This window comes from Neophocaena asiaeorientalis, unplaced genomic scaffold, assembly GCF_003031525.2.
Source record: "Neophocaena asiaeorientalis asiaeorientalis breed wild unplaced genomic scaffold, Neophocaena_asiaeorientalis_V1.1 scaffold383, whole genome shotgun sequence".
Lineage (NCBI taxonomy): Eukaryota > Metazoa > Chordata > Mammalia > Artiodactyla > Phocoenidae > Neophocaena > Neophocaena asiaeorientalis.
In genome coordinates this window covers 2,217,327-2,240,429 of record NW_020173940.1, presented here as the reverse complement: position 1 = coordinate 2,240,429, position 23,103 = coordinate 2,217,327, and the positions used below count along the sequence as shown (strand labels likewise).

Sequence of the window (23,103 nt, the reverse complement as noted above, 5' to 3'; positions counted from 1 at the left end):
TCTCCTATCCATGAACATGGAATACCTCTCCATTTTTATGTTGTTTTTTGACTTCATGTATCAGACTTCTGTAGTTTCCCCATATATATCTTGAACATATTTAATTAGATTTATACCTAACTACTTTACTTTTCCAGGTGCTAATGTAAATGGTATTGGTTTTAATTTCAATATCCACTTGTTCATTGCTGGTACATATGGAATTGATCGACTTTGTATATTAACCTTGTATGTTGCTCCAGGATGTTTCTGTCAACTTTTTCAAATTTTCTACATAGATGATCATGTCATCTTCAAACAAAGAGAGAATTATGTCTTCCTTCCCAGTATGTATAATTTTAATTTCCTTTTCTTATCTTATTACAATAGCTAGAACTTCCAGTATGATGTTGAAAAGGAGTGGTCAGAAGGGACATCGTTGCCTTCTACCTGACCTTAGTTAGAAATCTTCAAGTTTATCACCATTAAGTATGATGTTAGTTGTAGGACTTTTGTAGATATTCTTTATCAAATTGAGGAAGTTTCCATCTATTAGCTTACTGAGATTTTTTATCATAAGTGGGCGGTGGATTTTGTCTAATCCTTTTTTTATTTATTGATATAATCATGTGATTTTGTTTGTTTCAGCTTGTTGATGTGTTGCATTACATTAATTGATTTTTGAATGTTGAACCAGCTTTGCATGCCTGAGATAAATCTCACTTGGTCTCGGTCTACAATTCTTTTCATACATTGTTGGATTCAATATGCTAATATTTTTCAAGGAGTTTTGTGTCAGTGTTCATGAGAGATATTGGTCTGTAATTTTCTTTTAACATGTTTGTCAGGTTTTGGTAATAAGGTAATGTTGGCCTCATAGAATGAGTTGCGAAGTATGTATTTCCTCTGCTTCTATCCTCTGAAAAAGACTGTATAGAACTGATATAAATTCGTCCTTAAATATTTGGTAGAATTCACCAGTGTACAGTTATGGGCCTGCTACTTCTACTTTCTGTCTTGGAAAATTATTTATCATTATTTCAATTTCTTAGTAGATATAGGCCTATTCAGATTGACTATTTCTTCTTGTGTGAATTTTGGTGAATTGTATTCCTGAAGGAATTGGTCCATTTCATTTAGGTTATCAAAGTTGTGTTCATGGAGTTTTTCATAGTATTCCTTTATTATCCATTTAATGTCTATAGGATATGTAGTGATGTCCCTTTTTCATTTCTAATATTAGTTTTTGTGTTCTTTCTTCTTTGTTAACCTAACTGCAGTCTTATCAATTGTATTGACCTCTTCAAGTAACATGTGTTTGGTTTCTTTAGATTTTCTATACTAATTTCCTGTTTTCAATTTTACTGATTTCTACTCTAATTCTTATTTCTAATTTTTTAACTCTGCAGCATGACATTGCTTTTATTATATCAGTTGTAACTCTTCCATTCAGAAATTGGGGACAATCTTCTCATTAAGTTGTTATTCCCTCCTTTTCCCCCAGCTTACAGATAATTTGGGTGCTTTATAAACACTTAAGTTATATGTACATGAAAATTTTATAATAACTTGTACAAATTGTCTTTTTCTAAAAAGTACCAAACATGCTATTCAAACATTTAATTTCTAGCTTACATGTATATGACTTCTGAAAATAAAATAAGACTTTTACCATAATATTTTTGTGCTATAAAAAATTCTACATAGGGCTTCCCTAAGTAGTTAAGTAGTTAAGAGTCCACCTGCTAGTGCAGGGGACACGGGTTTGAGCCCTGGTCCAGAAGATCCCACATGCCACAGAGCAACTAAGCCCGTGTGCCACAACTGCTGAGCTTGCACTCTAGAGCTCATGAGCCACAACTACCAAGCCTGCATGTTGCAACTACTGAAGCTCGCACACCTAGAGCCCATGCTCTGCTACCAGAGAAGCCACCACAATGAGAAGCCTGCTCACCGCAACAAAGAGTAGCCCCTGCTCACCACATCTAGAAAAAGCCCATGTGCAGCAACAAAAACCCAATGCAGCCAAAAATAAAATGAATTAATTTTTTAAAAAGTAAAGCTTTTCTCTTTATAATAAGACAAAAACATTTTCATTAAAAAAATTCTACATACATGCATATGATCAAAATATAATACTTTTCTCATTTGGGAAATTCCTATGCACAGTAAGTAAAAAAAAAAGTGTCCAAATATATCAATGTATCCACTATTAAGATTATAGTATATCATAAGATTACTAAGATTATAGTATATTATAAGATATATCAATTTATCCACTATTAAGATTACTGGGTGCCACCTATTGTTGAATTTTTGCAAGTGCTAACTTTACAAATTCAAAATTGTTATTAAAATCTGGGTTCCAAAAACTGAGTTTTGAGAATGCTTTTCTTGTTGGTATGTTTATACTGGCAAAATAAGATCATGAAAAGAATACACATGGTATCGAAATTAGCATAAAATAGCCACATGCCACTTAAATATGTAAAACAGAATTATCATTTCTTACTTCAAATGCAGATCTTTGCCTCTCTTAAATTGTGTCAAAATCTCAAAGGAATATCTAGGTAACTAGAGTATATAGAAAGACACCGTACAGTCAACAATCTAATCAAAACTATGGCTTGATCATACTCCATGATGAGTGTAAGGCAAATGGCTTATTCAAAACATCCATTTACTTACTGGAAGTTGTCAAAGTCAAAAAGGCATTTTTTCTCTCCTTTTAAATAGAAAATGGGGTCTTTTACTTATAAGCTCAACTACAGCAAAAGAACAAAGTGGGTTTAACATTTTACTTAATATATTCAGGATTACCAGCTTTTAAAGAGATTCAAATGGCTTGGAAACTGCTTTAACAAGTTTCTCTCAGGCTAATAAAATTTTGATCTTCTTTAACAGGATCATAGCCAAAAATCCAAATTGTAAAACAATCCTCAGAATAATTGGAACATAAAATGTTAGTTCAGTTTCAATATTATCAAGATTTTCTTTATCATCTCAAATGTCATCAAATGGATTATGTGTATATCTCCAAGATCAAATGAGTTGGTTTTATAGAATTTAATATGATCAGGATGCTCATCATGTGCCTTCTAGCTTCATCTGCATTGTATTTTAAAATTATATCAGCTTTGTTATATTGGTCATCTTGTAGACCAACCAATATGATGTCTGAGGTATTTATGCAAATTTTTTGCTCCATTTCCCTCTGAAGTGACATAACCTCTTTATGCCATCAAAATACATCACTTCTAATCATCCATTTCTCAACATTTTTATTATTTGAGCATATATTCTTGTTCATCCTCTTTGAACACCAGCTCTCTTTTTTCAGATTCATTCTCATTCTTACCCCTGCATCAGTTTTTACCTTCTTTATCTTTATTCTTGAACGTGGCAATAACTGCAGCCTCAAGGTATCTCTGACTCCTATTCAGGCAGCAGGGATTCTCCAATGGGCTCCAGGGACTACATTAGGACACAGCAGGTGGGGATAGCCAGGTCACCAAGCACTAGAAAGTCTCAAAACCCAGTTCTTCTGAGATCTGTTTGTGTCATTTTTTTTTCTTCTGCTTATATGGATTTGGTTTGCTATTTTTCCAGTTTTCTGAGGTAAAAATTTAGATCTTTCTTCTTTTCTAATATATGCATCAAATGCCATAAATTTCCCTGTAAGTACTGCTTTCACTGCATCACACAAACTTTGGCAAGTTGTGTTTTCATTTTCATTTTGTTCAAAATAGTTTTTAGTTTCACTTGAGATTTCTTCTTTGATCCATAAGTTATTTAGAAGTGTATTGTTAAATCTTCACATATTTGGGGATATTTCACTTATTTTTCTGTTACTGATTTCTAGTTTAATTCCATTGTGGTCTGAGAGCAGACATTGTAAGATTTCTATTCTTTAAGTTTGTTAAGGTATGCTTTATGGCCCAGAATGTAGTCTATCTTGGTAAATGTTCTACATGAACTTGGAAAGAATATGTATTCTATTGTTGTTGGAAAAAGTAGTCTGTAGATGTCCATAATATTCAGTTGATTGATGGTGTTGTTGAGTTCACCTATGTCCTTACTGATTTTTTGCCTGCTGCATCTGTTCATTTCTGTAAAAGTGTTGAAGTTTCCAACTATGATAATGAATTCATGTGTTTCTCCTTTCAGTTCTATTAGTGTTTGCCTTACTGAGTTTGATGCTCTGTTGCCTGGCACATACATGTTAAGAATTGTTATGTCTTCTTGGAGAATTGACTCCTTTATCATCATGTTATGCTCTTCTTTAATCCTGATAAATTTTCTTGCTTTGAAGTCTGCTTAGACTGAAATTAGTATAGCGACTCCTGCTTGCTTTTGATTAGTGTTATATGGTATGTTTTCCTCCATTCACTTACTTTTAATCTGTGTCTGTATTTAAAGTTAGTTTCTTGTAGGCAACATACAATTGAGTCTTGCTTTTCTGCTCCACTCTGATAGTCTGTTTAATTGGCATATTTAGCCTATTGACTACAAAGTGATTATTGACATAGTTTGATTACTATTTACTGTATTCCTTACTGTTTTCTATTTGTTGCCTTTGTTCTTTTTTTCTATTTTTGTTTTCCATGCTTTTTCTGCCTTTTGTGGTTTTAGTTAAGAATTTTATATGATTCCATTTTCTGTCTTAGCTTTTATTTGTTATACTTCTGTTTTTTTAAGCGGTTGCCCTGGAGTTTGCAATATACATACACAGGTCATCCAGATCCACTTCCAAATAACACTGCATCACTTCGTAGGTAGTATAGCTTCTAATAACAAAATAATTCTAATTCATCCCTTTTGTGCTTTTTAAATTGCTGTCATTCATTTCACTTATCTGTAAGCATGCACAAACATATATAAATACATAAGATATATACATAAGCATACATAATCTATAAATTGTTGGTATTATTATTTTGAACAAACTGTTGGTTGTTAAATCAAGAATAAGAAAAATAGCAGATTTTACTTTACCTTCACTGACTACTTTTTCAATACTCTTCCTTCCTTTATATAGATCTGAATTTCTGACCTATATTATTTTTCTTCTCTTTAAAGATCTTTTCTTTCCCAGCTTTACTGAGATATAATTTATATATATCACTGCATGAGATTAAGATGTACAATATGATGATTTGATATACATAGATAATGATTAGAAAATTATTACATAGACATGATTACCACAAAAGTTAGTTAACATATCCATCACATCCATCACTTCATAGAACTACTTTTTTGTTTTTTGGTGGTGAGAATTTTAAGATTTACTCTCTTAGCAACTTTTAAGTATACAGTACAATATTGTTAAAACTACTCATCATGCTTTACATTAGATCCTCAGAAGTTATTCATCTTATAATTGGAAGATGTACCCTTTGACAACTTTCACCTATTTCCCCAACCTTGCACACTTCCCTCCATCCCTGGGAACCAACAATCCACTCTGTTTCTATGTGGGGTTTTTTTTGTTGTTGTTTATATTCCACATAAGGGTGAGATTACACAACATTTGTCTTTCTCTGTATGACTTATTTCACGTAACATAATATCCTCAAGTTTCATTCATGTTGTCACAAATTATAGGATTTCTTTCTGGAGGGTTTACAGTTTCAGGTTTTATGTATGTCTTTAATCTATTTTGAGTTAATTTTTGTGAGATAGGAGTCCAGTTTTATTCTTTTACATGTTAATATTCAGTTTTTCCACTACCATTTGTTGAAGAGACATTTTACTTTTGAACATGCTTGGTTTCCTTGTCAAGTAATAGTTGACCATATATGTGTGATCTTATTTCTGAGCTATCAGTTCTGTTTCATTGGTCTATGTGTCTGTTTTTATGACAGTATCATAGCTTTAAAGTGTAATTTGAAATCAGGAAGTGTGACATCTGCAGCTTTGTTCTTTCTAAAGATTGCTTTGGCTATTTAAGGTCTTTTGTGGTTCCAAACTAATTTTAGGATTGTTTTTTCAGTTCTGTTTAAAATGCCATTGGAAATTTGATAGGGATTGTATTAAATCTATAGATGAGTTTGGGTAGTAGGTCTATGAGGTTTTAAAAAGGTTAATTCTACGATCTATAACATGGGATATCTTTCCATTTATTTGTCTTATTCAATTTCTTTCATCAATGTCTTATAGTTTTCAAGGTACAGACCTTTCACCTCCTTGGTTAAATTTATTCCCAAGTATTCTTTTTTAATTTATTGTTAATGAGATTATTTAGTTCTTTTATAGATAATTTGTTGTTAATATATAAAAATGAAACTGATTTTCTTAAATTGAAGTGTAGTTGCTTTACAATATTGTACTAGTTTCACGTATAGAGCAAAGTGATTCAGATTCTTTTACTTTTTTTTTCAGAGTCTTTCCATTACAGGTTATTACATTGAATATTGTTCCATGTGCTATACAGTAAATCCTGGTTGTTTTTCTATTTTATATATAATAGTGTGTATCTGATAATCCCATACTCTTAATTTATCCATCCCCTGCATCCTGCTTTCTCCTTTGGTAACCATACATTTGTCTTCTATGTCTGTGAGTCTGTTTCTGTTTTGTAAATAAATTCCTTTTATCATTATATAGTGTCCTTCTCTGTCTTTATGGTCTTTGTCTTAAAGTCTATTTTGTCTGATATGAGTATTGCTACCCCCATTTTCTTGTCATTTCCATTTGCATGAAATATCTTTTTCCATCCCCCTCACTTTTAATCTATGTATCTCGCCTGAAAGTAAGTCTCTTGTAGGCAGAATATTGTAGGTTCTTGGGTTTTTTTTTTAAATCTAATTTTCCATTCCATGTCTTTTGATCAGAGCATTTAGTCCACTGACATTTAAAGTAATTATTGATAACTATTTATTGCCATTTTAAACCTTGTTTTCCAGTTGATTTTGTATTTCTTCTTTGTTCCTTTCTTCTTTTATGTTTTTCTTTTTGTAGGTTGATGGTTTTCTTTTGTAGTATGCTTCAGTTCCTTTCTTTTTGGTTTTTGTGATTCTTACTCTATGTTTTTGATTTGTAGTTACTCTGGTTTTCAAGTATGTTAACCCATAACTATACCTACTTGCTTTAGACCAATAGTCATATAAGTTCAAACATATTCTAAAAGATCTACTTTTTTTAAACTCTCCTCCGCTACATTTTGTGATTTTTGATGTCCTATTTTACATCTTTATTTTTATCCTTTTGCTATTCATTGTAGTTATAATTGCCTTTAGAAATGTTTTTGGTTGTTTTTTAATCTCTGTACTGGCTTAAGTGATCCTCAATCCTTTAATATATTTACCTTTCCTATTGTGTTTTCTCCCTTTCCTATTGATTCCTTTTTTCTATTTAGAGAATAACTTTCAATATTTCTTTCAGGTTAGGTTTAGTATTGCTGTATTCTTTTAGTTTTTGCTTTTCTGAGAAATTCTTAGTTTCTCCTTCCATTCTAAATAATTACCTTGCTGGGTTGATATCCTAGGTTTGTAGGTTTTTCCCTTTCAGGACTTTGACTATATCATGCCACTCCCTTATGACCTACAAAGTTCTTGTAGAGAAATCAGCTGATTGCCTTATGAGGGTTCCCTCATAACTGACTCTTTGTTTTTTCTCTTGCTGTCTTTAGAATGCTCTGTTTAACTTTTGCCATTTTAATTATGCTATGTCTTGGTGTGGGTCTGTTTGGGTTCATCTTGTTTGGGGCCCTCTGTGCTTTCTATAACTGGGTATCTGTCCTTCTTTAGGTTTGGGAAGTTTTCAACCATAATTTCTTCAAATACATTTTCAATTCTCTTTTTCTTCTCCTTCTGAAACACCTATTATGCATAGGTTGGCATGCTTTATATTATTCCATAGATCTCATGTTGCTTTCATTTTTTTTTTTTCATTTGTCTTTCTGTCTGATGTTCTGATTGGGTGACTTCCATTATTCTATCTTCCAGATCACTTACTTGCTGTTCTGCATTATTTAGTCTGCTATTCATTTCCTTTAGCTGGTTGGTTTTTATCTCAGCAATTGAGTTGTCTAATTTTGATTGGTTCCTCTTTATAGTTTCCTCTTAGAGTGATCTGTATTTCTATTGATAATCTTTCTTAATTCCTTTAGCATTTTTATTACCTCCTTTTCTTTTTTCTTTTTTTTTTTGCGGTATACAGGCCTCTCACTGTTGTGGCCTCTCCCATTGCGGAGCACAGGCTCCAGACGTGCAGGCTCAGTGGCCTTGGCTCACTGGCCCAGCTGCTCCACGGCATGTGGGATCTTCCCAGACTGGGGCATGAACCCATGTCCCCTGCATCGGCAGGCGGACTCTCAACCACTGCGCCACCAGGGAAGCCCTATTACCTCCTTTTTGAACTCTGACTCTGGTAGATTGGAGAGGTCTGTTTCATTATTCTTTTGGGGGATTTCTCTTGTTCTTTAAATTGAGAGTATTTCCTCTTCTTCATTTTGCTTACATTTCTCTGTCTCTATGAATGTAGGAGAAAGTTATCTACTATAGTCTTGTAGGGCTGTTTTTATGTGGGAGCATCCCTGTGTTGACTGTGTGAGTCCATTATTTTTGGTGTGAGAGATGTTTTTGGTACAGATGCTTGCCATGACTTTCCTCAGAGTATGCTGGCCACTGATTGTCCCCTTGATTGGGGGTGTGTTTGGTGTTATGGTGACCATAGCCTGCACTGGATGTTGGGCAGGTCCTCATCTTTGCTCTTTGGCTGTCACAGCCTTTTTGCAGGGTAGGTTCTGCTCCCCAGTTGTGAGGTAGGCAGAACTGGAGCATTTACACTGGGAAAGGAGCTGCTTTGTATTCCTCCCCAGGGCTGTCCACCAGGAATGCGAGTCTGTGATGCTGCTCACCACCTGCTGTGTGTGCCAACAGTCTGCTGATGCTAGACAGGCTGCTGGACCTGTCCCTACTGAGGAAGAGCTGATAATTGGCTCTGATGTCAGCCCTGCCTCCAGCCTGTGCATGGTCACAAAGCCTGCGCCTGCTAGAGCTGCACCCTGCCATGAGCATGCTGACAGCCGGGGATGTTATGGCAGACCCACACCCCACCCTGTGTGCACTGATGATGGGTCTTCTATGGTGGACCTGTGCCCCATCTTGCACACTTTAACAGTGGTGGCCCAGACCACACTCCAGGTCCTTTGGGCTGTCGCTGAGCAGCTAAACTGTGTCCTCTCCCAGAGTCTGTGTGCTGAAACCCAAGTTTCAGCACCTGGCCACTGCAGGAACTAGCAGGCTCATGTTATGGGCTGGGAAATGTGGTGGTATGGTAGCTCTCGGTACCAGTCTCTGCCCTGATTGTTAGCAAGCCAGCACCTGTACATTTCTCTCGAGCAAAATCCAGGCCACTTCAGCTCCCTCTCTGCCTTGGTGGACCTCCTGGTCAGCAAAGGGGGTTCCCAGGGTGAGGGAATCTTTCCTCTTTCACAGCTCCCTCCCAGGGGTGCAGGTCCCACCTCAATTCCTTAGGTGGGGATCTTTCTTTGGTTGTATAAGATATCTTTTGCCAGCTTTCAGTTAGTTTTCTGTGAGAATTATTTTCACATGTAGAAGTATTTTTGATGTGTTTGCTGAGGGAAGTGAGCTCCATGTCCTTCTATTCTGTCATCTTGATCTCTGCCCCCAGTGCAACAGATTTTTTGTATGTTGATTTTTATTTCTGCAATTTTACTCAATGTGTTTAATAGGTTTAAATTTTTGGTGGAATCTTTAGGATATTTTATATACAAAATCTTATTATCTGCAAAAAGAGACAATTTTACTTCTTCCATTCCAATTTTGGTGCCATTTATTTACTAATATATCTATTTATTTTTTACTTACTTATTATTTATTTTGACTTGTTGCTCTGGCTAGGGCTGCCAGTACTGTTAAATAGGATTAGTGAGAGTGGGCACACCCTTGTCCCTGATCTTAGGAGAACAGTTTTCAGCTTTTTACCATTGAGTATAATGTTGACAGTGGGCTTGTTATAAATGGCCTGTATTATATTGAGGTACAGTCCTTCTGTACTCAATTTATTGAGAATTTTTTCATGAAAGAGTATTGTCAAATGCTTTTTCTGCATCCATTGAGATAATAATATGATTTTTATCTTTCATTCTTTTAATGTGATATATCATATTGATTATGCATTTTGAACATTTGTAAATTCCAGTGATTAATCCCACTTGATTATGGTATATGATTCTTTTAGGGTCCTATTGTACAGTAGTATTCTGTAGGGGGGTTTTTGATTAGTGATCCTTACTCATTATTTGCCTATTCAGATTTTTTATTTCTTCATGATTCAGTCTTGGTAAACTGTATATGTCTAGGGATATATCCATTTCTTCTACATTGTTCTGAAAGAACTTCTTTTTATGTTACTTGTAAGTCAGGTCTGCTGGCAACAAATTCCCTCAGTGTTTATTTGTAAGAAAATATTTCTCCTTTACATTTGATGCAAAATTTTGTAACGTACACAATTCCAGTTTGGTGAAGTATTTTTCTCTGAACAGTTTAAATATTTCACTCTACTTTCTTCCTGCCTGCATGGTTTCTGAGGAGACATTAGATGTAATTCTTATCTTGTTCCTTTATATGTAAGGTGTTTTATTCCTCTGGCTTCTCTCAGGACTATATCTTTGATTTTCTGTAGTTTGAAATAATATGCTTTGGTGTAGATTATTTATTTATTTGCATTTATCCTGCTTGGTATTCTGTGTTTCTTGAGTCTGTGATTTGGGGTCTGACATTGATTTAGGGTAAATTCTCAGTCATTATTTCAAATATTTCTTCCATTTCTTTCCTTCTTTCTTCCCTTTCTGGTCTTATCATTATGCATATGTTGCACCTTTTGCAGAGACCCTTGGATATGCTGTCCTGTTTTTCTTTTTTTTTTAATCTTTGTTTTCTTTGCTTTCCAGTGATTCTATTGATATATCTCTAGCTCAAAGATTCTTTTCTCAGCTGCACTCAGTCTACTAAAAAAGCCCATCAAGAATCTTCATTTCTATTTCAGTATTTTTTTAATCTTTAGCATTTCTTTCTGGTTCTTAGGATTTCCATCTCTCTGCTTTTATTGCCCATCTGTTTTTGCATGCTGTCTAATTTATCCATCAGAACACTTAGCATATTAATCACAGTTGTTTTAAATTTCTGGTCTTATAATTCCAACATTCCTGCTATGTCCGGTTCTGATACTTGCTCTCTCTATTAAAATTGAGGTTTTTGCACTTCGGTGTGCCTTTTAACTTTTGTCTTGATAGCCAGACATGGTGTACTGGGTAAAAAGAGCTGCTGTAACTAGGCCTTTAGAAATGTGGTGGTGAGATGTAAAGGGAGGGAAACCAATCTATAGACCTAATATTAGGCTTCAGTCTTTTAGTGAACCTATGCCTGTGGACTGTGAACTTCAAAAGAGTTTTTCAGTATTTTTTTTCTTCCCTCCTCGGGTGGGATAGGTTGGTAGAGTAGGTTTGAGCTGGGTGTTTCCCTTCCTCAGTAGAGTGAAGCTCTAATGATACCCCAACAAGTTAGGCATTGGTTAACTTGTTTTCCCTGAGGGAAGAACTGTTAAGAACAGAGTGCTCTGGGGTATTTAAAATGGCTCCTTTTTCCCTTTCCCTGCCTGAACCAGGAGTTTGTTGTTGTTTTGTTTTTCTGATATATACTATGGAAACTTGATCAGTTTCCTGATGGTAAGTTTTACAATCTCATGGGGGCCATCTATGAGTAGGTTCCCCTGGTAATTTTAACTCTCAGACTTGTTAACACTGAGACTCCAGCAATTCAACAATTACATTTATTTTTGTAAACATATTTATTGGAGTATAATTGCTTTACAATAGTGTGTTAGTTTCTGCTTTATAATGAAGTGAATCATTTTATGGTTCCTTACTCCTGCGTTGCTGGTTCCCTGATGTTTCTGCTTCTGTGTCTCTGCTCCTCCCGTAAGCTGAGACTCCTTTTATTCATCTGTCTGTCTCTCCAATATTTGGGACATCAGTTTTCCTGTGTTCCACTCTCTCTTACAGATCCAAGGAGAGTTGTCGATTTTTTAGTCTGTTCAGCATTTTACTTATTGGTAGGATGGAGTGACAGCAGAAGCTCCTTACATGTGGAGCTGAAAACCCTAATTACCTGGATTGTTTTTTTACTTTTCTGATGCTGTCTTTTGAAGCATGAATGATTTTTAATTTTGATAAAGCCCAATTTACCTATTTTTTTCTTTTGTTGCTTAAGCTTTTGGTGTCATGTCTAAGAAACTGTTGCCTGACTCAAGATAATTGAGATTCAGTCTAGTGTTTTCTTCTATGAGTTTTATAATTTTAGCTCTTACATTTAAGTGTATAATCCATTTTAAATTAAGTTTTGTACATGCTATGGCATTGGTACACAACTTTATTCTTTGGTAAGAGGCTGCTCCAGAACCATTTTTTTTGAATTTATAGTTATTTTTGCACATCTTCTTTAGGTTCTTACATGAGACAAACATACTTCCTTAGAAATAATCTTTTTATTCTGTTCCACAAACAAAAAGAAATTTTTAAAAAATGGGATGGGGAATCAAGTTTTGCCTTAGGTACTACATTAATCATATTATATCATCTGACTCTTCTGAACAGTGGATGTGTTCTGCTTTTTCTTAAAATAAGTGCTATAAGAACTGAAATATAGTTTGGGTTCTGTGGCATACTTTATTTATAAGTCAGTTAAACTTTAGTTAGATGTAGGCACAGGCTATCCCTGTGGAATTTGGCATGAAGCCACAACTACCAATAAGAATTATTTTTTCCCACTTGTCTCCTCTGTACATATATTTTATCAAGGGCCTTGTAAGAGTGGGTATGTATGGATAGTCAAAGGCAGGATTTAGGCATTTTTGGATTCCATAGCCCATAAGATATCTTTTTTCATCTAATTTCAGTTGTTGTGCCTATATGAAAAAATATTTTAATAGAGATAAAGCAAGTATATATTAAAGGACTGTTACCAAAATATGAAGTACAATTATAGAAATAAACAATAAAGTAGATTACAATAGGCAGTACTTGTATATACAAATTGTAGGCTAAGAAAAAGGAAATATAGATGTAAACAAGCTATGATAAGTGTATTCCTCCAGAACACTCTGGTTAGTTCTCCATTTTGGGTATGATATAAACTACTATGCAAATGTAATGTGGAATTTGAGAAAACATAATCCTTTTGAGGAAAAACAGACCTACTTTAGATTTTCTTATGTATTTTATGTAATAAGCTTTTATCAAATATATGGTTTGCAAATATTTTCTCCCATTCCGCGGTTGCCCTTTCATTTTGTTGTTTCCTTTCCTGTACAGAAGCTTTTTAGTTGGATATAGTCTCACTTTTCTGTTTTTGCCTTTGTTGCCTGTGCTTTTCATGTCATATCCAAGAAATCACTGCTAAGGTCAATATCACAAAGCTTTTTACTTATGCTTTCTTCTAGGAGTTTTATAGTTTCAAATCTTAACAATTAAATCTTTAATCCATTTTGAGTTGATTTTTATATATGGCCTAAGATAAGGGTCCAATTTCATTCTTTTGTATGTTAATACCCAGTTTTCCAACACCATTTATGAAGAGACTATTCTTTCCTCATTTTGTGTTCTTGGCACCCTTGTCAAAGATCAGTGGACCATGTATGCCTGGGTTTATTTCTGGCATCTCTTTTCTGTCATATTTGTCTATGTCTTTTTTTATGCTGGTACCACACTCTTTTGGTTACTGTAGTTTTATAGTATATTTTGAAATCAGGACATGAAATGCCTCTGGTTTTGCTCTTCTTGCTCAAAATAGCTTTGGCTAGTCAGGGTCTGTTTGTGGTTCCACAATAATTTAGGAGTACTTTTTCTGTTACTGCAAAACTGCTATTGGGGTTTTGGTAGGAATTGCATTGAATCTATAGGTAGCTTTGGGTAGTATGGGCATTTTAACAATATTAAGTCTTCCAGTCCATGAACACAAGTTATCTTTCCATTTATTTGTGTCTTCTATAATTTTTTCATCAGTGTTTTATGACTTTTAGTATACAAATCTTTCTTGGTTAAGTTTATATGTAAGAATTTTATTATTATTGATGCTATCATAACTGTGATTGTTTTCTTGCTTTTCAGACAGTCTGTTGTTAGTGTATAGAAATGTAACTGATTTTTTTAATGTCGATTTTGTACCCTGAAACTTTGCTGAATTCGTTTGTTAGTTCTGATAGATTTTGTGTGTGTGTGTGGAGTCTTTAGGATTTTCTACATATTCTCTTTTCTCTTACTTTTTCTACTATCTCTAATCATCCATTAACGTGGGCCTTCTAATTGTGAGTCTTTGACTCTGGGAAGTTTTCACCTATATACTTCTTTTTAGAACAAATCTGAGTCTTTTCACTTATTTTCAGCTCCTATATTGAACTTCCCAAGTTCTAACTTTAATCTTGACTCTCAATAAGTCTTTAGTCTGTGAAACTGATTATATTCACAGCATTTATCCATGATGTCCTACATGACTCTCAAATCCAGGTATCATTAATTGAACTCTTTACCTTCTCTTCTACTCTACTCTTTCCATTTTTCTTTTCTGTATCTTACAATTGACAAGGCAACTATTCTATATTCTATACTCAAAATCAAGAATCCAGTCATAAGTTTCATATCATTTACTCCAATAGGTCCAATATGACCCAAGCCCAGTCAATTTCAGTCTCAAAAATATCTCTTTGATCTTTCTCTTACATTCTGCTCCAAGTGTTCACATCATAGTTCAGGTCATCATTACCTCATTTTTGCCTACTTCATAAGTGCAATAGCAACCTAGATAACTATCTTAAAACTATTTCATCATGATACTATCCTGTTCTATTATTTGTGATGCTCCATTTTCAATGATGCTCCATTACCTATTGGGTCAAGTCCAAAATTTTGTGCTTGTTTTATCCAAACTTATTCTCATTAACAAATATACCATTTGTACTCAAGCTGAGCTGAACTTCTCATTTGTTCTCTGGGTCAGTCTTTTTACTTTAAAATTGAGTGGGCTGGATTACACTGAATGATCTGTAAAGGTATCTTTTTCTATGGTCCCCATTTTACACACACACATAAAATTATTTTCATTGCCTTTGTTAAGTAATTGTTAAAGATGTAACACATATAGGCAGGAATAGGCCATATGCATTTAAGTAGAAATATGTCTTTTACAGGTATTCTGGCTTGTCTAACAGAAATATCTCTGTCTTCTGTGCAGCTGTGCATGATATCAATTTAATGTCCTCCAGTGAGGCCCTGTGTACTCTTCAACATACCACAAATGAGTTTGAATATCAGAGATAATAAATTATTTGTATAGAATTATCATACAACATGTCTATGAGATTTGAAGTCTAAGTGACATATAAATATATTCACTAACAAACAATATACTGTACCTACTGTTATTTTAATAGCTCTATATACAGAACTTGGTAATGCTAAAACTTAAAATTTCATAGAAACTTACTTTCATTAGCTCTTAGTCATGCAGAAACATTTATCCATTTTAGCTTTGTAAAGGTGTGGGGATATATTAGGAATAACTTGGATTCTAGAAGGAAGAGAATTTTCAAGTTTACTACCCCAGACCTCAGTACAGTTAATGTCAGGCAAGATACCTACACAATGAAACCCTTATCTAATAACTGGAGCTCCAGGGATTCCAGCCATGTGAGCTGATATTCTCATCTTGTGTCCACTTCTGGATGTAGGTTTATATTCACCTGACTCACTACCACAGATTCTGCCCTCAGAATTTTAATTTTAGTTTTAATTGTGTACATGACTCTCTAAGCTTAAATTGAGAAGCTTTCTGACTTTGATAATTGCCATCCCCTTTATGTTTGTAATTCAACCAAGCCTGACCTATCCTACTGTTCATATTAAAATGAGGTATTGAATAGGTATTGAATGGCTTATTAAAAAGGATCTTACTACAAATAAATCACCTACTTTATACTTTTTCCTTTGTCCAGGTTTCATGTTTATACAAGTACTAGCATAAGAGCAACCTTGAATTTTATTTTCAACCACTGTTTTCCTAACAAATGAGGACTAGTCGCATTGCTAATTTATTGCTCTCCTAATTAAAGTGATCTCCCTTCTCTTGGCCCATCCTAACCTTTGCAATCTTCTAAAGCCATTTAAAATCTATCAACTTCAATACATCTATCAACTTCCAAGTACCTTCAGTTCCTATTGACCTCCCTATCTTAACTGTCCAAAGCACTAAATTGGTCATATCATGAATGCTTACACTAGACTATATTCAATTTAGCACTATGTGTCATCTCATGCTATTCTTTTAGTTTGCTGCTGGAGGGAAAGGAAGTAATGGAGATAGTAAGTTTCTTGTGAAGAAAGATAAGTAAACAGATACTGCAGATTTTGACCATAAATGTTTTCCTTAACCTAGTACAATGAATGACTAAGAGACCCAGTGCATATTAGATATTGAATAAAAATGTGTGTCCTGTGAATAAATAATTCATAAACAAATGAAGAGATGACAATAACTGCCTATATCTCCAAATTTTATTTACTTCATCCTTGTGGCACAGGTTAAAATACATTGTATGTTCTCTTTCTCTCTGATTACTGTGAAAAGGTGAGTGATTTACCACTGATGTTTAAATATGGATTTTTATCTTAAAAAAAACATGGGTGATATCATATTGAATTTGTGATTCTTAATGTATTTAAAAACCTGTTATAATCTGCAAAAAAAACCCCAAATCATGCTGTACATGTGAAACTAACACAATATTGTAAATCAACTATACTTTAGTTAAAAAACCTACTATGTCATCTGTAATCAGACATAAGAACAAGTAAATATTGACTTAAAATTTCCTTTTAAAATAATCCACATGTGAATTTTTGTATTTTTCTGGACATTTAAACACAGAAACATTGTAAATACCAATGTATATTTAACAGTTTCTTTATTCTGTGAATACTGTTAGAATTAGGAAAGCCATTTAAAAAAGTTCAGTGGTCCTGTTAGTAAGCTATGATCACAATCAGGTCTCATTTTGAAAACTGTTTCCATGGAGACATTGAGTATCATATTCATTAGAGTCTGGTTCTAGTAAAGAAAATTTATTGAAAATTGTTTTTCAAATTTACTGAAAATTGTTTTCAAGAAGGAATTCTGATTGTCATTAATAGTTATCAGTAGACAAATCACCAGAGAAGATTGTGGTTTGGAATTAAGATTCGGGACTGCACAGAAAAGTTCAGCTGAACCTGACATATCTTATGAAAATGGGTCATGTATTCCAGTGTTTTAGGCAATTTCCTTTCCTGTAAAAACAATATTCTTTCCTATTCTTTACTCAGAAGGAGATAATTGGTTTCAGTATTTATTTCTCTAGAAAGGTTAATAGAGAAATTCTCCAGGAGGACAATCTTCCAGGTCCTTGATAGATGTTTTCTTTTTAGTACTATCTCACTGCTTTCTACACAAAGCTGCAAATGTCGAGGTGGGCTTAAATCCCCACTGAGGTAGAAGAGACTGACCATTTCCAGGCAGCTTTGTTAGGGTTATGGAGCCATCTTAGCCTTGCAAATTCTGGGCTGCTATCAACAGCACATATTTCTTGGAGGTTTTTGTGAGCTGGTACTGTGGCTGAACCTCTTAGTCATAATCTCAGTGTCCAATCTCCTCTTCACACTTAAAGATAAAACACAGCTTTCATGAAAAATGATGTAACCAACTGAAAAAGTAGATTTCTAAGCCTCTCTTTAAGATGCGGTAGGCATGTGACTAATGCTGCGGCTCAAGTTACATGATCAAAAGTGATGCAACGGGACTTCCAGCAAAGCTTCCTGAATTTGGGTTGATTCAACCAGCAAATTCCTTTTTGTCTGTGCCTAGTCCATCTTCCTCTACTTTCAATGAGAATATGATGGGATGGGATGGAACTTAATCTAAAGCAAATATGAGGACACTGTACAGAAATACACACGTGCTATAGCTGGGAAGGAAAAGAGGAAGAAGGATGCTGGGACACTCTTGACATTGTAGAACCCCTGTACCACCCCTGATCTAAGACATCCTGACTTCATTTTACAGGGGGGAAAAATAAACATCAATATTTTAATCAACTGCGAATTTAGGTCTCTATTACTAGCACATAAAACTTTTTCACTGATTTTCATTCCATAAAATAAAACGTAGATTATAAATTCCATATGTTATTCCAAATTATTTTGCTTTCTGAAGTTTCTTTAGAGTATATTGTCGCCTGGCATATTCTTTATTTGATCAATAATGTTTGAACTGAATATCAGAAGAGGAATATCTCTATTCCTTTATATGATATTTACCAGAAATAAAATACATATCATTAGAGAGAGAGAGAGAGGAGACAGAGAAGGTAACGGGAGGAGATGGGGAGAGGAGAGAGAAATATTAGGTAAAAGAGGCTATGAAACCACCTCTACTAAACATTTAACATGGGAAAAAAAAAGTTGTTATCAGTTTCAGGAGACCAGGATTTTTGTAGGGAGTTGTACTGTTACTTCCTCATTTCCCTCCTTTATAAAATGAGTTAAAGTAGATTATCTCAGAGTCAAGTTTAGATCAAGAAACACAGTAGTTTTATTATTTATTTTCCTAGATAATATACTGTTTAGGTTTTCACATCTGGATATTTAGCTAAAGTGATAACAAACATTTTATTCCAGATAATGTCAGTAATATATCAATCTGTTGGTGACAGGCTACATTTCCTCTTCCAAGAAATGGGAAATTTAAGCCTTTTCAAAGGGCTTTTTATTATTGTTGTTTGCTTTTAAATGAGATAAGGTACTTCTTCCAGCAGACAAATAAAATTTCCAGCAGTTAGAAAGATACTTCTTAAAGAAATTCCTCAAAATATTAAAAGATTCTCCACAAGAAAATGTGTGTATATTACCTCCTTTTCTTTCTCCTTCAAATATTTTCATTTAACATTTATAGGAGAGGTTTTAATGCACACATTCTATATTAACTATTTCCTTCCTCAATAGTAATAAATTCCTTATTAGTGGGCCACACTGTTATCTAAAATAAAAGTCACTATTCTGCCCTCCCACTACTTCACAACTAGGTGTGTCCATGAGTCTAAATTCCACCAATAAAAATAAGCAGAAATTTAATGTGGCATTAAGGAAAGTTTCCTTGAGAAAGGAAAAACTCTTTCTCCTTTCTTGATGTAATGACACATCGTATCAACATGAGGTATAAGACACAGGCAGAAGATGGCAGAATAGAGAGATGAAAGCAGGTAGGACTGGACAGTATGGAGCACCCCCATCAACAAAGAGACACAGACCTCTGAATCTCTTTTAATGTGAGAGATTAAATAAACTGGAATCTTGTTTAAGCCCTTTACTAGAGCTTTCCTTCTTTCCTTTTCCCTTCCTTCCTCCCTTCCTCCCTTCCTTCCTTTCTTCCTTCCTTCCTTTTCTTTCTCTCTTCCTTTTCTTTCTCTCTTCTCTCTTCTCTCTCTCTCTCTCTCTCTCTCTCCCCTTCTTCCAAACTAATCCTACTGGACATAGTACCTATATGCTTGTATCTATGGAGCACAGAATGTACAATGCATATTTCCTGGTTATCTGAGACAGAACTTTACATGTGAAAGTGAAGTTGTATCATTACCTCATGGATTGATTACAGATTTGTAACATGGTACCTTCTTTTTTAAAGAAAAATAGTTATTTTTAGTGAACTTGTTGGAGAGGCACATAAATATTTTAATAAATGTTTAACATTCTAAATTAAGATGTTCACAGAGACAGGAAAGATTATAAATCCATAAATAAATTATTACACTGAATCCATTCCTTTAAGCACTTCAAAATTTTTAGAAATAGATTATTTAGGAGTTTTGTCTCCCTTAAGACTTTCTGAGCTTGAGATTTATAGAAACAGAAAACATTGCATATAGTAGCAAAATTCTAGGCAAAATTTGTCCAAGTCAGAGTAAGAAAAATGCAAGGCAGTAAAATAACTACCATTTTAGAACTTAAAGGTAATGATTTTGAAAAGCTTTGCAGGTGGAGCAGGATTACCAAATTGGTTGAAGTTATATCCATCTAAAAAGTCCTGGATAATTTTTATCTTGAAATTAGCCTTGGGAAGAAATTAGACCTAAAAATAATCTTTGAATGTTTGTCTGTATACATGTGAAGTTTTGTGTTCCATTTTCCATATAGTGATATGAATTAATATTCATGATGATGATGTCTAATTGTGTAAATTTAGGTATATGTTTCTTTAAAATATTGTCCAAGATGTAGATTTTGTAATGATTTGGTAATTTTTAATGTCATTTTTAACATGTATGAACTTTACTGCATAGTCCATTAAAATGAGAATCATGCTTGTTGAGGACTATGAAACAGGTTGGCCCTATAAGTTATATATTTTAATTATGATTATTTTATATAATTCTGGACTCAAATATTTTGTTATTTGTTTAAGATCTCAGAACCAAGAAGAGAAATAGGCAGGATTTAATCCATAGCCACACTCTTTCTACTCTATTGCAGTAACTTTATAGTTCCAATTTTGTTATCAAATAAAAATGATAACTGAGTGATTGATTTACAGAGAATACTGATGTCCCTCACTTACATATCCCTGTTGCTGAAATGTTATTTTTTGAGCCTGTAAGTCAAATAGACAAGTCAGCAACAATGATGGGTAGAAACCTGTGCCCACTGCAGATGGAATAAACAATGACAAAAAAAAAAAAACCAAAACCTCCCTAAGTGCTAAAATCAACCTTTTAAGAGGTGAACTTGCAAACCTAAAAATATAAAGTGATAACAGTATTGTCATAGACTACTTAGAACTTGAAATAATTCTAATTGTGAAGCCTAGTGTTTGTTTTGACAGAGTTAGAGAGCTGATAATACCTTCTCACTAATCTATTTTTTTTCTAAACAAATCTGTCCAAGAAATGCTTCCCAGTGAACCACATTTAACAACTAGAAAGGGAACTATGTTGCCATACATTACTTATCTTCTGTTTATATTCCATAGTTTAGTGGCTTACAAACATTAGAGTACTCTAGAATTGCTTGAGGATATTTTTTAAACCATAGATCCCTGTACCCTACTCCCTCTGTTACAGTAAGTGTGCTGTGTGACCCAGAGAGTCGTGTGTGTGTGTGTGTGTGTGTGTGTGTGTATTTAACAGATACACTTGGAGATTCTCTCAAAAATGGTCTAGGGAACACATTTTGAGAATTAATGAGTCAGTTTGCATGTTTATTCAATTTGTCTCATAGTATATAAGCATGAAATTACAAATCTAAATGAAATCAATGATTGTGGAATCCTCAATTTACCAATGAAGAAACAACTCAGTCGAATGTTAAAAACTCAGTTGAATGCATAGGATCTGAGATTTTCTCTACTTAGGAAGCTAACAAATTAGCCTGCCATGGTTTCATGGATGTTGGTAGAGCACATGAACTCCTGGGTCAGAGAAAATAGACTTTATTACTCACTCCATAGCAAGCAGCATGAGCTTCATGTTCATGCCAATTCTCCTGGTCCCCCCCTCCCCCAGATCTCACAGGGATAACGTGGAACACAAAGGTACACTGTGCACATGTAGGAAACCCCAACCTTTTATAAATGGCTGCAAAAAAACCTGCCCAAACCTTGCCCTGATGTAAGGATATTTTGAATACCAAATAGACCTGCTTTTTCTCTGGAGGGAGACAGTATTGTCCAAGGCTGTTTACAAACATCCTTGAAAAGTTACTATGAAACAAAGGCTTTCATTGTCTTAACTTATAAAACATGCAGAAACAGGAGAGTCCAATGGAGAATTCTCCCAACCATGAGTTTTCCATTTTTAATTGAGTTTTTTACAGGACATAATCACAGGAATCTCACTATCCCATCTCATTCTCAATGTGACTTGTTTGTTTTTGCCTCTCCCCCAAAGATAGATATGAAGATTTCTCACCATCCCCTCACTAGGCTTCCTGAATATTACAGGAGAGTGTCCACACAGTGTAGTTCCACAAGGAAAAGACAAATCTTCATTTCTGACTTCTAATACTGCAAAGATACGGAAAAAAAAACGTAATATTTACATCTTGCCATTAAAGTCACCTAAATAGTGATATCCTGCCATGGGTATGTAACACTTTCAATGGATTTTTTTGTTTGTTTTTTTTTGTTTTGTTTTTTGCTTAAGACAATAGGTCCAATCCAAAGCCAAAGTTCTAGAAAGATAAGTTCAGAAAATCCCAGAAAGTTAATGCCTAGTACTGAATATAGACTCACTTATTACGTTCTACAGTCATTAGGATTGTTATTTATTGGGTACCTTTCATTGTATGGATCTGATTGGTGGTGAGATTACTTTATATTTAGAACACACATGAAAGAAGGCACTATGTTAAACAACATACCTAACCTCCAAAAGCTTATAGCATATTGGAGAAAAACTATTTTACACAGTTAACTGTAAGGCAGAGTAAAAAGTTCTGCTTCATTAAAGACTATGTTAATTTCTGTTGCTGCTGTACCAAATAAACAAAATGTAGGGATTTAAAATAACACACCTTTATGTTTTTTTGTTTGTTTTGTTTTGTTTTTAAAATTTTTTTTTTCTTTTGAGGAGCATTTTTTAAAAGTCTTTATTGAATTTGCTACAGTATTGCTTCTGTTTTTTATGTTTCGGTTTCTTGGCCATGAGGTATGTGGGATCTTAACTCCCCAACCAGGGATCGAACCCACACCCTCTGCATTGGAAAGCAAAGTCTTAACCACTGGACTGCCAGGGAAGTCCCCACATTTATTTTTTTGCAGTTCTGGAGGTCAAAAATCTAAAATCAGTCTCACCTGGCTAAACTCAAGGTGCTTGCAGCGTTGCCTTCCCTCTGGAGATTCTAGGGGGAAATTCATTTCTCTCCTTTTCCAGCTTCTAAGGGCTGCCTACATTTTTGTCTTGTAGCCTCTTCTTCCAGTATTTGTATTATTCCAAGTTCTGCTGCCATTGTCACATCTCCTTCTCGGACTCCGGCTCTCCTGATTTCATCTGTTCCCTTAAATGGACTCTTGTGATTACATT

At 34.3% G+C, this 23,103-nt stretch overlaps 1 pseudogene; it reads right to left on the bottom strand.

The window, feature by feature from the left end:
• Window positions 1-2,850: 2,850 nt before the first annotated feature.
• On the bottom strand, window positions 2,851-8,687 carry LOC112404661 (eukaryotic translation initiation factor 1A, X-chromosomal-like; annotated as a pseudogene).
• Between the last annotated feature and the right edge of the window lie 14,416 nt (window positions 8,688-23,103).